Source organism: Pelodiscus sinensis, chromosome 5 (assembly GCF_049634645.1).
Source record: "Pelodiscus sinensis isolate JC-2024 chromosome 5, ASM4963464v1, whole genome shotgun sequence".
NCBI lineage: Eukaryota > Metazoa > Chordata > Testudines > Trionychidae > Pelodiscus > Pelodiscus sinensis.
In genome coordinates, this window is record NC_134715.1 from 115,921,598 (window position 1) to 115,935,732 (window position 14,135).

The window sequence follows — 14,135 nt, forward strand, 5'->3', positions numbered from 1 at the left end:
ACGAGGCTGTTAGGAGTTGAAGGTTGTCATTTGGGGGGAGGGGGGAGGAATCACAAATGGAGGAGTCCCCAGAGATAGGAGTGTTTTACTTATCTTGTCTATAGTGAAACTGACATTGAAGAAGCATTTACTATGACACAGTTTATCACTGACATTATATTGGTGTACAATTGATTTCAATTTGAGATAGACCAGATGTCAGAAGAAAGGCTAAAGGACCTTCTGTGACAGCTTTAAGTATTTATGTAAGCAGTTAAGCCAAAATAATAATTTGTTACAGGGGGAAATTACATACAAAACCCCTTGCACATTTCCCCGTTCAATGACTTCCCATCATTATATATGTTGCGACTGTGCCCTCGAGTGCTATGTAACCCAAATGGGAGGCAAGCAGGAGAGATGATTGTTCTGCTCAAGCAGATAAAATACATCTCTTCTGAAAAGAAAAGGTTAGACTGTTTTCTGAAAATGTCATGGAATAAGTCACTGTTGTCCAGAGGCAGCATTAACTGATTCTCTGATCATTTTACATAGCTATTTATTAAACCAGTCAGTAAAATAAATACGTATATAAAGCTGAACTCTATCATAACAAACCCTGAATAGTATAGTTCTATACACTGAAAATTAAGTAAAGAGCTCTCTATTGTCCCCTTTTGGTGAAATGGGGAAAAAGCAGCCCAGAGTAGCTTAAGAGCTGCAGAGGGGTAGGAGCTTCAGAGGAAGTGAGTTCTCTAGTGAGAGCTACAGGAGTAGACTGAATGGGCCACAGCATATTTGCATTTTAGTTATGTGATATGGGAGGCATTTTGGTTAAATACCATTAAGTTTTTAGTTTGTGGGACCATAAAGCACAATTGATCTTTCTGGGAAATAAAGAAGATGAATTTTTGATGTAATAATTGCTCATTTCCCCCAAGTTTATTACATTGTCCTCCCCACTTCTCTTTCTTTTGCAGTGTTTACAAGTGGGAAAGTATTGCTCTTCAGTGGTGTCCAGGTGATAGATTTAGTTTCCCAGGTTTCTGGGTTGGGACATAAGCTGGTATTAGGTCTTTAAAGAAACCCCTAGAAAACCAAACTGGTCCTTTTTGCTGCTATCAACACCTGACAGAAGGGACATGTGTATGTCTATATACATTTCATACACTTATGGAGCCAAAAATCGATGACAGTTACAACAGGGGAAAAACAGTCTGAACTTCAGTTGAGTTAATCTTGATTTATACCAGTTTAAATAAGAACTATACAATATAGATGCAATTAGACAATAAAATCTTATATACTATATTATTTTTATTTATTTTGGTATTACAGTAAGGCAGAGAGACCCCAGCCAAGATCAGAGCTTCATTTATGTAAGCGGGGGAATGGTCCCGCTCTTGTGGGGAACTTTCCTGGCTTCTATACACCCCGGTGAAATGAAGCAGCGAAAGGATCTGAGTCCCCGCTCCCACTTCCTTTACCCCACGGCTCCCTGATCCTGAGGGCTCCCCCTCCACTCTCCTGAGTAGCAGAGCCCTTGAAACCCCAACAAGGCTGGGCCCAGGTTTCCTGGGGCTTAATCCCTGACCTTGTAGTCACTAGGGGCAGGAGTTAGGGTGTCCCCACTCCGAGGTGCTCTCTTTACACTGCAGGCCTTCTTGGCCCAGTGATCACTTCATAAGGTTCAAAGCAAATACAATTTATTAAACATCAACTGATTAAAGAGAATAGAATAAGAAACAATGAGAATGGTTAAATGAGAACACACAGCCCTGCTCTGTAGCACAGAGACATCAACACAGCAGTCTGCAGAGTGTAAGGACAGTTCACAGTCTCTTCCTTAGAAGCCCTGGATGTGCTGCAAGGGGCTGCAGGCTGGACACGCTTGCACTGGCAGTGACCACACAGCCTCAGTCTGTAAGTGGCCAGACCCCTCTCCCAGTCCAGAGCCTTTCCCCACACTTTGCAGGTCCCAGTAGCTCACCACATCCAGCTGCAGGCTGTGCTGCTTGGCCAGTTCCAGCTCCTTGTGTTGTTTCTCTGTTCCTTTTGGCTTTCTGAGCACTGCCAGTCTGCTGCTCAACACAGGGTCTGCACTGCTTGGCCTGTCTGTGTCTGGTTCTGTCGCTGCAGGACTTCTTCTGCACACAGCTTGTTTGTTCAGAGACAGAGCCAGAACAATCCCCACTTACAACCTGTCAGTCAGGCTGAGCTGGAGTGTTGACTGCTTTCCATTGTCTCTGGGGTCTGTCAGTCTCATGAACCCTTCCCCTTCTGAAGCTGGTAAACCAAAAACTCCCACAGAGTTTTAGTAAGGGGTAACAGTCCCCTTACATTTAGCTAAGCACTGTACAAATAATAACATATAGTAAGACTCTCTCAGTCCTAGAGAGCTTATCCTCTAAATAGACAAGACAAACAAAGAGTGGAAGAGAGAGGCCCAGAGAGCTGAAATGAATTACCCCAGGTCACACACATAGGTCATTGGCAGAGCTGAAAATAGAGTGTTGTCTCCTGGGTAGCAATCCACAGATAAACACTGAAGCTGTGTAACATAAGATCAATGAAATGCATAAAATAACTCTGGGATCTACAACACTATTTTAAAATAGTAATAATTACTACTAGGAATGGAATCTGAAGGCTAGAAAGCTCTTCAAGAATTTTGGGGGGCTGCAGGATTTGCAAGCCGTTAGATACAAGGCCAACACTTGAGAGTGGTCAGAGCCTCACAAGATCAGATCCTACACAGAAAAGGCTTGTATGTATAATTCAAACCTGACATACCCAGGAGATCTGAAGATGGACTTATTACATAGCAAGACAGTTACCGAGAGTGTTTTAATACCATCACAATTCTTCCGTGCTCAGTAAGTTAATGTCTATAGATCTTGCAGGATGTGTATTTTAAGAAAGAATTGGAATAAAATGTGTGAATGTAGGAATTGTCAGCTGGATTATACCAGTGGGCCATCTACTACAGTGTCCCTGACAGAGAGAGTGGCCAGGACCAGATGTTTCAGAAGAAGGTACAAAATACAACAGCAGTTATAAGATAACCTGCGCCCATAGAAAGTTTCTTTCCATACCCCTAATATTAATAGTTGGTTTAAGCCCTGTTTTTAAACTCTAGATGAAATGGTCATGTCCCATTAAAACTTTGGGGTAAAGATCAAATTTTTCTGAAGAAAAGCAAAAGAGGAAAATAAAAAGTAGAGACTGGAGTATTATGAACAGCTGCAATGTATGTATGTCTACACTTATTAGTATAGAGCACTGTTCAGCCCCCACAGGTAAAAGCAACCCTCCTTGACTCTTCATCTTTACATATAACGCTAACTTCAGCACTTCACTTCTTATAGCCCCAGTTCAGAATTTTCAAATGAAAGCTGCTTCGTGTTGTGAAGTATGTATTTGTTCAGAGAGCTTTTGTTCTGATGCAGCTATCTTATTTATTCGTCCTCCAGCATATAGTCTGCCAGTAGTTTGACTTGTGCAGCTGTGTGTACTTTTGTAAAACTGATATTAAAAGTAAATAATGGAGGTAGAAGAGAGTTCTGGCAAGAATAAATTGAGTTAGGAAGGGGTATTGATCCAGATTTAGAAAATTTGTTACCATACATTTCTCAATGTCACATGAATGATGTTTTACAGCTCTTAGGCCTTGTCCACACTTAAAACTTAGTTTAAAAAGCTATTAGTTACTAAAAATCCACACCTCTAAGCAATTTAACAATGGTGGCGAGTGTAGACACAGCTAAGTCTATGGAAGAATGCCTTAATAATCTAGGTATCATCATTCATGGAAGTGATGTTTCTTCATCAATAGAAAAATCCAGTCCATTGGTGTGTCTACATTGGTGGGTTCTATTGATTTAGCTGGACCCTGTAGCTATACTGGTATAGTCCCTGTAGTGTATACATAAGCCACATCTATACTTACCCAGAAGTTTGAATCAAGATATTCAACTCCAGCTACATTAATTGCCTAGCTGCAGTCGACGTAGCTTGATTCAAACTTTGGTGTCATTCTCACAGCAAGAGGTCAACAGGAGAAATGCTCCCATCATCTTTTCTTACTCCTTATGAGGAGTAAAAGAACCAGTGCCAACGGGGGTGACCTCAGCATTCAATTTAGTGAATCTTTATTTAACCCTCTAAGTCGAATGTCAAAAGATTGATCTCTGGAGCACCAATCCCTGGGTAAGTATAAATGTGGCCTAACTCTAAGTTTAGTGTGATCCTAGCAGAATTATTCTAGTATAGCTGCATGACCCTGACATTGGAGTTTATAACAAAAGAAACAGTTCTTGTTATGTGGTGATGGTAAAAAAAAAATCAGAAAATGTGGCTGTTTTCTAATTTTGAACAGGATCATTATTAAAATAAATAGCATTATTCTCACAGGTGAATAGATTTTAAGACCAGAAGAAACTATTATTTCTAGGTAAGTTGTTTTAGTGGTTCATAGCCCTAACTCAAATATTTGTGCTTTATTTCTAGTCTGACCTTGTCTGACTTCAGCTTCCAGCCACAGATTTTATTTATCTCCTTCTCTGTTAGATTTAAGAGCTTTTACTATCAGAAATCTTCCCATGTAGGAGTTCAATCAAGTCATCTCTTCACCTTTTCTTTAATAAACTAAATAGATTGAGTGTCTTGATTCTCTTACCATTAGGTACTGTGTTGCAGTATACTGTTAAAAAAAGGAATGTGAGTAAATTATGGTGCATGAGCTTGTTAGATTTATAGACCAGAAATCAGCAGTCAAAATCATAGAACTAGAAGCCACTCTAACTCAGAAAAAGAGACAGGACTATGCAGCACTTTAAAGACTAACAAGATAGTTTATTAGGTGATGAGCTTTCATGGGCCAGACCCACTTCCTCAGATCAAATTGTGGAAGCAAATTGGCATGACCATATATACCAAAGGGATACAATCAAAAAAAGTGAACACACATAAAATAGACAAATCAGATTTTAGAACAGAGAAGGAATGAAGGGGGGAGGTTAATGTCTGAGATAATGATATTAGAGGTGATAATTGGGGAAGCTATCTTTGTAATGGGTAAGATAATTAGCATTTTTGTTAAGGCCCATTCATAAAGTGTCAAATTTAAGCATGAATGACCATTCAGAGGCTTCTCTTTGAAGTCTTGTGTTAAAGTCTCTTTGAAGCAGGATGCTGGTAGTCAGGTCGTTAAGACAATGCCCAGTCTGGCTGAAATGGGAAGAAACTGTTTTTTCTTTATGAAACTGTCTGATGTCTGTTTCATGTGCATTGATTCTTTGGCGAAGTGTCTGAGAAGTTTGTCCAATATACATAGCAGAAGGACACTGTTGGCACATGATGGCATAAATTATATTTCTGGATGAGCAGGAATATGTGTTCTTGATCTTATAACTGAAATGGTTAAGTCCAGTGATGGTGTCAGCAGAGTAAATATGTGGACAAAGCTGGCAACAGGGTTTGTTGCAAGGGAAAGTTTTAGAGTTGGTATTAGTGTGTACTGATATTTTATATGTGTTCACTTTTTTTGATTGTATCCCTTTGGTACATATGGTCATGCCAATTTTCTTCCACAATTTGATCTGAGGAAAGGGGTCTGGAACACGAAAGCTCATCACCTAATAAACCATCTTGTAAGTCTTTAAAGTGCTGCATAGTCCTGGCTTTTGTTTCAGCTAAACCAGACTAACACCGCTACATCTCTATTATTACTCTAACTTAGGTTGATGATCTCTTCACAGGGCTCATGTGGAACAGTGTACTGGCTGCCCAAACACTTCTGTAAGTGAGTCAAATATATGACAAAATCCTCCCAAGGGATTTATTAAGTTGAGATCAGATACCTTTTAGTCAGTGTACAGAAATATCTGTAGCATTAGATGACAAGCCTGAGATGCCTGTAGGACGCAGTGGCAGTTCATTTTAGTATTGCAGATAAAACATATGCAGGAGAAAGGTATGATGGCTATAATGGAGGTTGTGAGATCCTACAGCAGTATGACCCTTGGAATGCTGCTACATCATTAAATATGCCAAGAGTTGACCAGGGTGCTGGTACAGTTTGCAAAGTGGGGGTTCTGAGAGTCATTGAACCTGTATATAATGGAAACCACTTTAAGTCAGGGGGTGCTGCAGCATCTCCAGCATCCCCAGTTCTGGCATCTGTGAAGTTGACTTGATATTGCTTGCATCCTCAGCAACTCGATTGGCTACCTGAGGAAATTTTGTCCTGACTAAAACTATACAAAACCATTCCTTATAAAATTTTCACTGCACCATCTATATCAGTGTTTCTCAACCAGTGGTATGAGTACCATTAAGTTTGGGGGGGTACGTCAACATAACTGAAACTTGGAGAAAACTGAATTTTTGTTTTAAGTTTTACAGCATTTTATTATTTTTGTACTTTTTACGCCCAAAAATTTCTACGATTAACTTGTTTAAAGAAATGTGTTGCAACAGTAGAAAAAAAATTTGTGTGTCTGAAAACCGTAGGTATTAGGGGTACTTATATTGTTTTTTTTAAAGGGGTACTTTATTTTTAAAAGGTTGAGAAACACTGATCTATATCATTTGCAGGATGGGAATTTTCAGGTGGAACTGAAAATATCTCCAGTTCTTCAAAATACTGTTAAAGGGTCTAATCCAGCTCCCATTGAAATCAACAGAAGGAGGCTTCTATGTGAGCAAGAACTCATAAAAATGATGTTCTTCTGTGTTGCGTGGATTTGGGCCCTGATTCAGCAAAGCAGTCAGGCATACACTTAAGACCATCTCTCTTCAGGACATCACTTAAGCATTTGTTTAACTTTAAGAATTAGTGTAAATTCTGCTTAAATGCTATCATGCTTAACTCCCTAAGGAGTTAAAAATCATACCAAATGTAAAGAAAAGCAGATGGTTTTCTCTTCTGTGAGGAGTAAGCACATAGTTTGGCAACAACTGTATTGCTTTGCTGATAGAAAAAAGGTTTGTTTTTTTCAAAATGGAAACTCTATGAAAAGCAGTCCATTTCTTCCAAAATCTTCCATTTTTTTAGGAACCTAAAAATAAAGTCAAGTTTTAATTTTTTCTAAGATTTTCAGTTTTTCCATTGAAAATCCAGAAAATCTTGGAATCTTTCACAGAAAATACTGTTTTCCAAGCAGATCAGTTTCCTATTATCATCGACATAGTAAGTATCTGGCATGATGGGGTCCTGATCTTTGATTATGTTACTAGGTGATATTGTAATACACATACTACATAATAAAAATGTGACTTCATGCATATTTGTGTATGGCTTCAGATTATTTATTCATTTACACAAATCTAGATAAATTGTGTTTTAACTACTACTACCTAAATTGTTAGCTTGAAATCCTAAGTCCACATTTTGTTTATAAATGTATTAATACATATCGTTTTAAAAAAAACGAGTGGTCCTGTAGCACCTGAGAGACAAACAAATATATATACAGTGTCATGAGCTTTCGTGGGCACAACCCACTTCTTGGCTCATCTGGAGAAGTGGATTGTGCCAAGGGAGGGGGAGGCTGGCTACAGGACCACTCTTTTTTTTAAGTTACAGACTAACACAGCTACCCCTCTGAGACTTTAATACATATCCTGTTAGTGCCAAACAAAATACATGTGACATTGGAATTTGGCTCCATTATGGCCCATAAAGCCCTGCTCATCAGTCTTCTGAATTGCAGTTAAATGAGCTCATTCTCATATTTTGGAGATATTTATGACATTCTAAAATAATAATTGCACAGCATATTTGGGTCCCTGATTCTCTGTGTAATGCACCTGCTGAAATATTACGGCCCTCTTCATGGAGAAATCTTTGTTATGCTCTGTCAGCACATTGTACCTGAAAGTAGGAAAGTCAGAATCAAGTCAAATGTAATAGGCTGCCTGACACACCTCAGGGACAGGAATTGAGAAATGGTTTCAGAGAAATTCCTCTCATTAAGCTGCTTTATATATAATAAAATGTGACTTATATAATAAAGCCATTAAAATACCAGCATACTCAACAGAACTATAGTTTCTTTCCAGAAGCTACTGGCACTCTAGTCATTAAACCTTTTCCTTAAGTTTACACTAAACTCTAATGGCAGGGAAAGGTTTTGCTATGGAAACACCTCATTGGTCTCATTCAACTGGGAATATAACTCTATTTTGGCATGATCATAGCAATATTCAGACAATTATTATTTCTGGAATTTGCAGGGCCTTATGAGAAAGGATAGTCTTCAACATGTGCTCAGTCAAAATATCATTCCATAAGAGTCTTGTTCTGTGCGAGTCGTTAATCTTTATGACTGTTCTAAGCAGTGGGGAGAAATTTATGTGGCATTGCAATTATTGTACTCTGCTCTTAAATTTTCAGAGTCCTTAGAAATTGGAACATGCTTCTGTATTTCCATATTTATTTATTGGACAGACTTATAGTTGAGATTTCTGGGGTGAAATCCTGGCTTTGTTGAAGTCAGTGGGAGTTTGCCATTTATTTCAATTGGGTCGGGATTTCACCCTTGGCCTCTTTTTGGAAAGGAGCAGAGAATGAGCCAGGCCTTAACAAAGTTGGGAAATGGGCATGTCTGACTGACAGTCATTTTAAAGGCCTAAGTATGGTTGGTTACAGATTTTCAGTTAAACAGGGTTGGCCACATTTTTACTAGTAATTCTGGGCACCTTCCTTTAGATACTCAGTGCATATTTTGGGGAGTCCAAAAAAATAATTTGCATATATAAACTGGGAAGGCAGAATGCTGTCTGATCACAGAAACTTAGTCTCTCAGGCTATATCTACACTACCAGACTATTTCGAAATAAGTTATTTTCAAATAATAAGTCCCAAAATAACTATTTTGAAATAAGCTTATTCGTGTTCACAAGCAGGAGTTGTTATTTTGAAATAACAAGCCCCTTTTTTGAAATAATAGGCTTGGTAGTGTAGATTTACCTTATTATTTTGAAATAAGGGAAGTTATTTCAAAATAACTCCCCAGAGTAGACGTGTCCTGAGTATCCAAAAACATAGACCCCCTAAGTGCCCAGAAATAGATACTTCCAAAATTACAGCCTGAAACCATTTTCAGCCAAATCTGTAGATAGCTATAGGATCATATCTGCATCTCCTATGTAAGATTGTAATTAATCTAAGGAATTTATATTTGAATCCCCCTAAAATAAATAATTTAATTCTTATATGGAACGTTAAGAATGACCTTACACTTGCTAAATTGGTCTTTTATGGGTACAGAGAATTTTGAATGTCAAGCTTTTTATGCCATCAAACATAGGAACACCAGTTTAATAGCAGTGCCCAGGGGCCTAGAAATCTTAAGGATGGCCCTGCGGAGTACCCCAGAAAATCACCCTCAAACATGTATTTAGCTGTCTAAACCTTGGTCTACACTAGGGAGTTATTTCAAAATAACCCCCCTTATTTTGAAATAATAAGTGGAGCATCCACACTACCAAGCCCTGTACTCCTGCTTTCCTTGGGGAATAAGCTTATTTTGAAATAGTTTTTTCAGGAGTTATTATTTCAAAGTTTATTATTTCCCTAGTGTAGACATGCTCCAAGTTCAGATTTTGGAGCTTCACTTTAGCTACCCTGTTGTTGTTTTTTTTTATTATTATTATTATTATTTTAGTTTGTATAACAAGCTTATCTTTTCCAGGTGAGGGAAGAGCAGGGTGAACCATCAAAATTGTGGGGCTTGAGGTAGAAATGTGGGCTATGGCTGGTCTTTTATACAGTATATCTGTGCTTTATTTTTGTCCTTTCCAAAATGTAAAATACATATTGCTCCTTAAGAAGTGAAGGGAGACTTCTTTTCTATTAGTTAGAGATTCTGGTGTCTCTACGGGGAAGCAGGCAGCGTGGATGTATTGCATACATAATGCTAAATAGAAAACTGATTGTGCTGCATGCTAACTACCCAGGGATTGAATACCATCTAACTCTTCAAGCAGCTGTCAGTACAGTGACAGGGAAGCACTTTCATAGTTAATTCTCTTACAAATTATCCAGATAAATGAAGTCAGACACTCAACCTGGATTTTTTTATAAGGGGAAAACATAACTATTAATCTTTGCATTAAGCAATGGATACAACATTTTGCAGCAAATCCCTGTGAGAAATTAGGATTCAGTACAGAGTGCAGAGAGGGTCTCCCACATGAGAAGCAAATGGCAGTATTTGAAATTGAATTTGTGCACCTATAATTTTGGCAACCTTTAAAATAAAGGGTGAAAAAAATCCTGAAAAATTTTCAGACCTTTAGATGTTGCAAATTGCTGCACTTCTGTTGATGTTACTAACATGATGATGTTTTATCTCTACTGAAACTCCAATCCAGAATGTTCTCATTTGTGCACAGACATTTCATTATTTTGCTGTCTCCCTTTTCTGATGCAGAAGTTGCTCACAGAGCCAGAAAACTGACTCTGAAATGTCACACATTCTTCTACTTGGAGTATAATTTTAGTTCTGTGTAAGTATAATGACTCTGAGCATGACACCTGCCAGAGTCTGTACTGAATCTAGATGACTTTTTATAAAACTGTCTTCATCAAGACTTAGAATGGTCACCATTAAAAAAGAAATCCAACATTTGACAAAAGCTTTCACATCATGGCTTCAGATTCTGCAGTTCTTGGCTCCATAGTGCCTCTCATTACTGTTACGCAATTAGTTTGTGTTCACCCTATCTCCTTTCCAGATTCTGAACCCCCAGCCCTGAGCCCCCTTCTACCTCCTAACTCCCACACAGATGTTACACCCCAGCCCTGAGCCTGCTCATGCATCTTAACTGCCACCCCAACTTCCCACCCTAAACCTATTCCTAATCCTTTGGCCCCAGCCTGGAACCAACTGCTGCACCAAAATGCATCATCACCAGCCCAGACAGAGCCCACACCCCCAATTGGAGCCCTCACCCCCTCCCACACTCACCTTCCTGCCTCAAGCAACAGCCCCTGTCCACACAGTGAACCCCTCCTTTTAGCCCCACTCTGGAACCTAGGGGCCCCAAAAATATAATAGCCCCAAGCCCAGAGAAAAATTAATCTGACCCTGGCTTTAGGAGTTACCACACATCCATTTATCTTTGAATTCAAATTGCAGTTCTGCCCTTACTGTTTATATTTTATTTTCTTCTTACTTAAGATAGAACCTCTACCTTCAATGGCAAGAGGGGTCCTGAAAAGATTGCAATTGATAAAGATAATTCTGTGGACATAGTATTTTTGTTTTTCTGTTAGATATTCCATTTAATACCATACAATATTCTTCTTTTAAAAATTAGCACTATACAAAATCAATGTGGTAAATATGAAATGGATTATAAACAAATCTTAAGATCATGACGATTAATAGAGAATTACTAGTATGTAGTAGATGTTCACAATAGTTGCCCACAAAAAAACCTGGATATTATTCAATGTTTTTATCAATGAATAAAATGAAAAAAAATTGATAAAGTTTGAGGATGACAGTTTCAATAATCATCAAGTTGGATCAGTTAGGGTATGTCTACACTACCCTCCTAGTTCGAACTAGGAGGGTAATGTAGGCATACCCTTAGGTATCCAACTTGACTAAGGTATTTAGTGACCAGTAAGACAGTAAAAATGATTAATTTTTCACTTTTCAATAAGAACATTGGTGTAAACTTTAATGGTGCAGAAGCAGAAATTCTGTGTCAAGCGTGATGTGGTTTATAGCAACCATTATGACTTTTAGAAGTGGGTATTATGGTGCTCTTGTGATGTTTCATTCTGAAGGACTGATGGGCACTCAAGTGGACCAGACATTGTTTCCTGGGCTTGAACAAAGACATTAAGTATATGTCACATTAGAAAGCCCATCTGCCTTTAACAAGTGCATTATTATAGCAAAAGCTAAGAATGGGACACTCCCAACCCAGTTAAGTAGCCTCATTAGCATCAGTCCTACAATTGTACAGTACTTTTTTTTTGTTACTATTATATCTTGTTTTTTGTTGTTTTCACTCCAGCGCATCTGATGAAGTGGGTTGTACCCGTGAAAGCTCATATGATGCTGTATATTTTTGTTAATCTCTAAGGTGCCACAGGACTATGCCTCTCAGACTATAAAACTACCAGCCATCTTTGGGCAATGTGCAATGGATGCTCACTGGAGATCCACAGGAGGTGCAATGCATCTGTGAATGTAGGACAAGGCTGCTGTTCCCCTTTCACCCTCTCCTCTTCATCATGCTCACCCATAGTCCCCTTTTCCATCATTTTTAGGAAGTATAGAACTAACACTTTTTGCAAAGTCCTTGCACACCTGCTGCCCAAGACTGGCCTGTGCCTGACATCTGCACAGGGGAGCAGACATTTTGCACTTTGCCCCTTGCACACCTGTGCAGGACTGGGCATGATCATGTCCATGTTTGTTATAATGTGCCACTTTACTCACTCTTGATAAAGTATACAGCTGCCTTAACATGTACCATCAAAGGGTTACCTTTCTAACTTCGACTCTAAATCAGCTGTACATAGCCTGGAAGTGCATCATGTAATTCAGTGGAATCAAAATCTATATACTCAGCCACAAGCTGAAACACACCCTTGTAAGTCATCCTTTCTGTAAACAAATTGTGTCTGATAATTAAATACAATAACACCACAATGTTACCTACTGGGAATATATTGACATAGCAGGTCGCAAGCTAGTAAAACAGAATAGTACAGACTTAGAAGTTCAAAACTCTTGGAGAAAAAAGTGTTTAATTGATTGAAGCTATCCATGTGGTGGGGAAATCAGAGATTTTCTCTCTCTCTCTCTTTTTTTTTTTTTTTTTTGTAGCTTTGCAGGTAGTGAACTTAATGAAAATTATGTGAGGAGACAGTGTTATCTTCTTTAACGTCTGTACATGTTGCTTTGACCCTTTTAAACATTTGACTATTCCATTCTTTAAAAATGAAAAAATCTATTTTAAAATACCCCTGAAATTATTCTGATTTTGCTGTGCCAAGTTCAAATCAATACATTATATTTGTGTAAAATGTTATATAATTCCATGCAAAGCTATGTAAATATTAGTTCACTGAATTCAGTAAAAGTAACTGTAACAATGTACATATTTTTAAGTATTAAAGGATTAGTTTTCAGATGAAATTTAGCACTTCAAAGACATAAAATCTTTTATAACATGCAGAACACTTACTGTGATCTTATATAATAGGCATTGTGATTTTGCATCTTTTTTTCTCTCAGTTAAAACTCTAAACACCAGGGCTACGTCTACATTAGCATCCCTTTCCGGAAAAGGGATGCTAATGAGACGAGTCGCAATTGCAAATCCGCGGGGGATTTAAATATCCCCCACGGCATTTGCATTTACATGGCTGCCGCTTTTTTCCGGCTTGGGGATAAGCCGGAGAAAAGCGCCAGTCTAGACGCGATTCTCCGGAAAATAAGCCCTTTTCCGAAGGATTTCTTATTCCTACTTCCTTTCTTATTCCTACTCAAGTAGGAATAAGAAATCCTCCGGAAAAGGGCTTATTTTCCGGAGAATCGCGTCTAGACTGGCACTTTTCTCCGGCTTATCCCCAAGCCGGAAAAAAGCGGCAGCCATGTAAATGCAAATGCCGCGGGGGATATTTAAATCCCCCGCGGATTTGCAATTGCGATGTGTCTCATTAGCATCCCTTTTCCGGAAAGGGATGCCAATGTAGACACAGCCCAGGAGTAGCCAAATTGTTTGCCATAAATTATAATGGTTCTTGTTTTTATTTTGTTCTTCAGTTAATCCAATTGATTATAAAGTGATGCAGGCCTAAAATTTAAATAAGAGTTCAAATTTACATTATGTCTGATGTCTGGACTGACTGGTTTAAATGGCAGTAAAATATATGTTGTGATGTTACCCTTTCTGAGTTTGTACCATACTTGTCCACAAACTTCTAAGCTGGTTTTCAAAGCTGCTGAGGAATTTAACAGGTGACATTTCTGGCTAAGCTGATATTTAGCTTGTTTTTATGTAGAGCATTATGCTTGGCATTAGTGATGAGAAAATTAATAGGGAAATATGATATTTGTGTATATCTGACATTTTTTCACATGTATAAAATGTTAGCCAGGTAGTATTCACACAGGGCATGT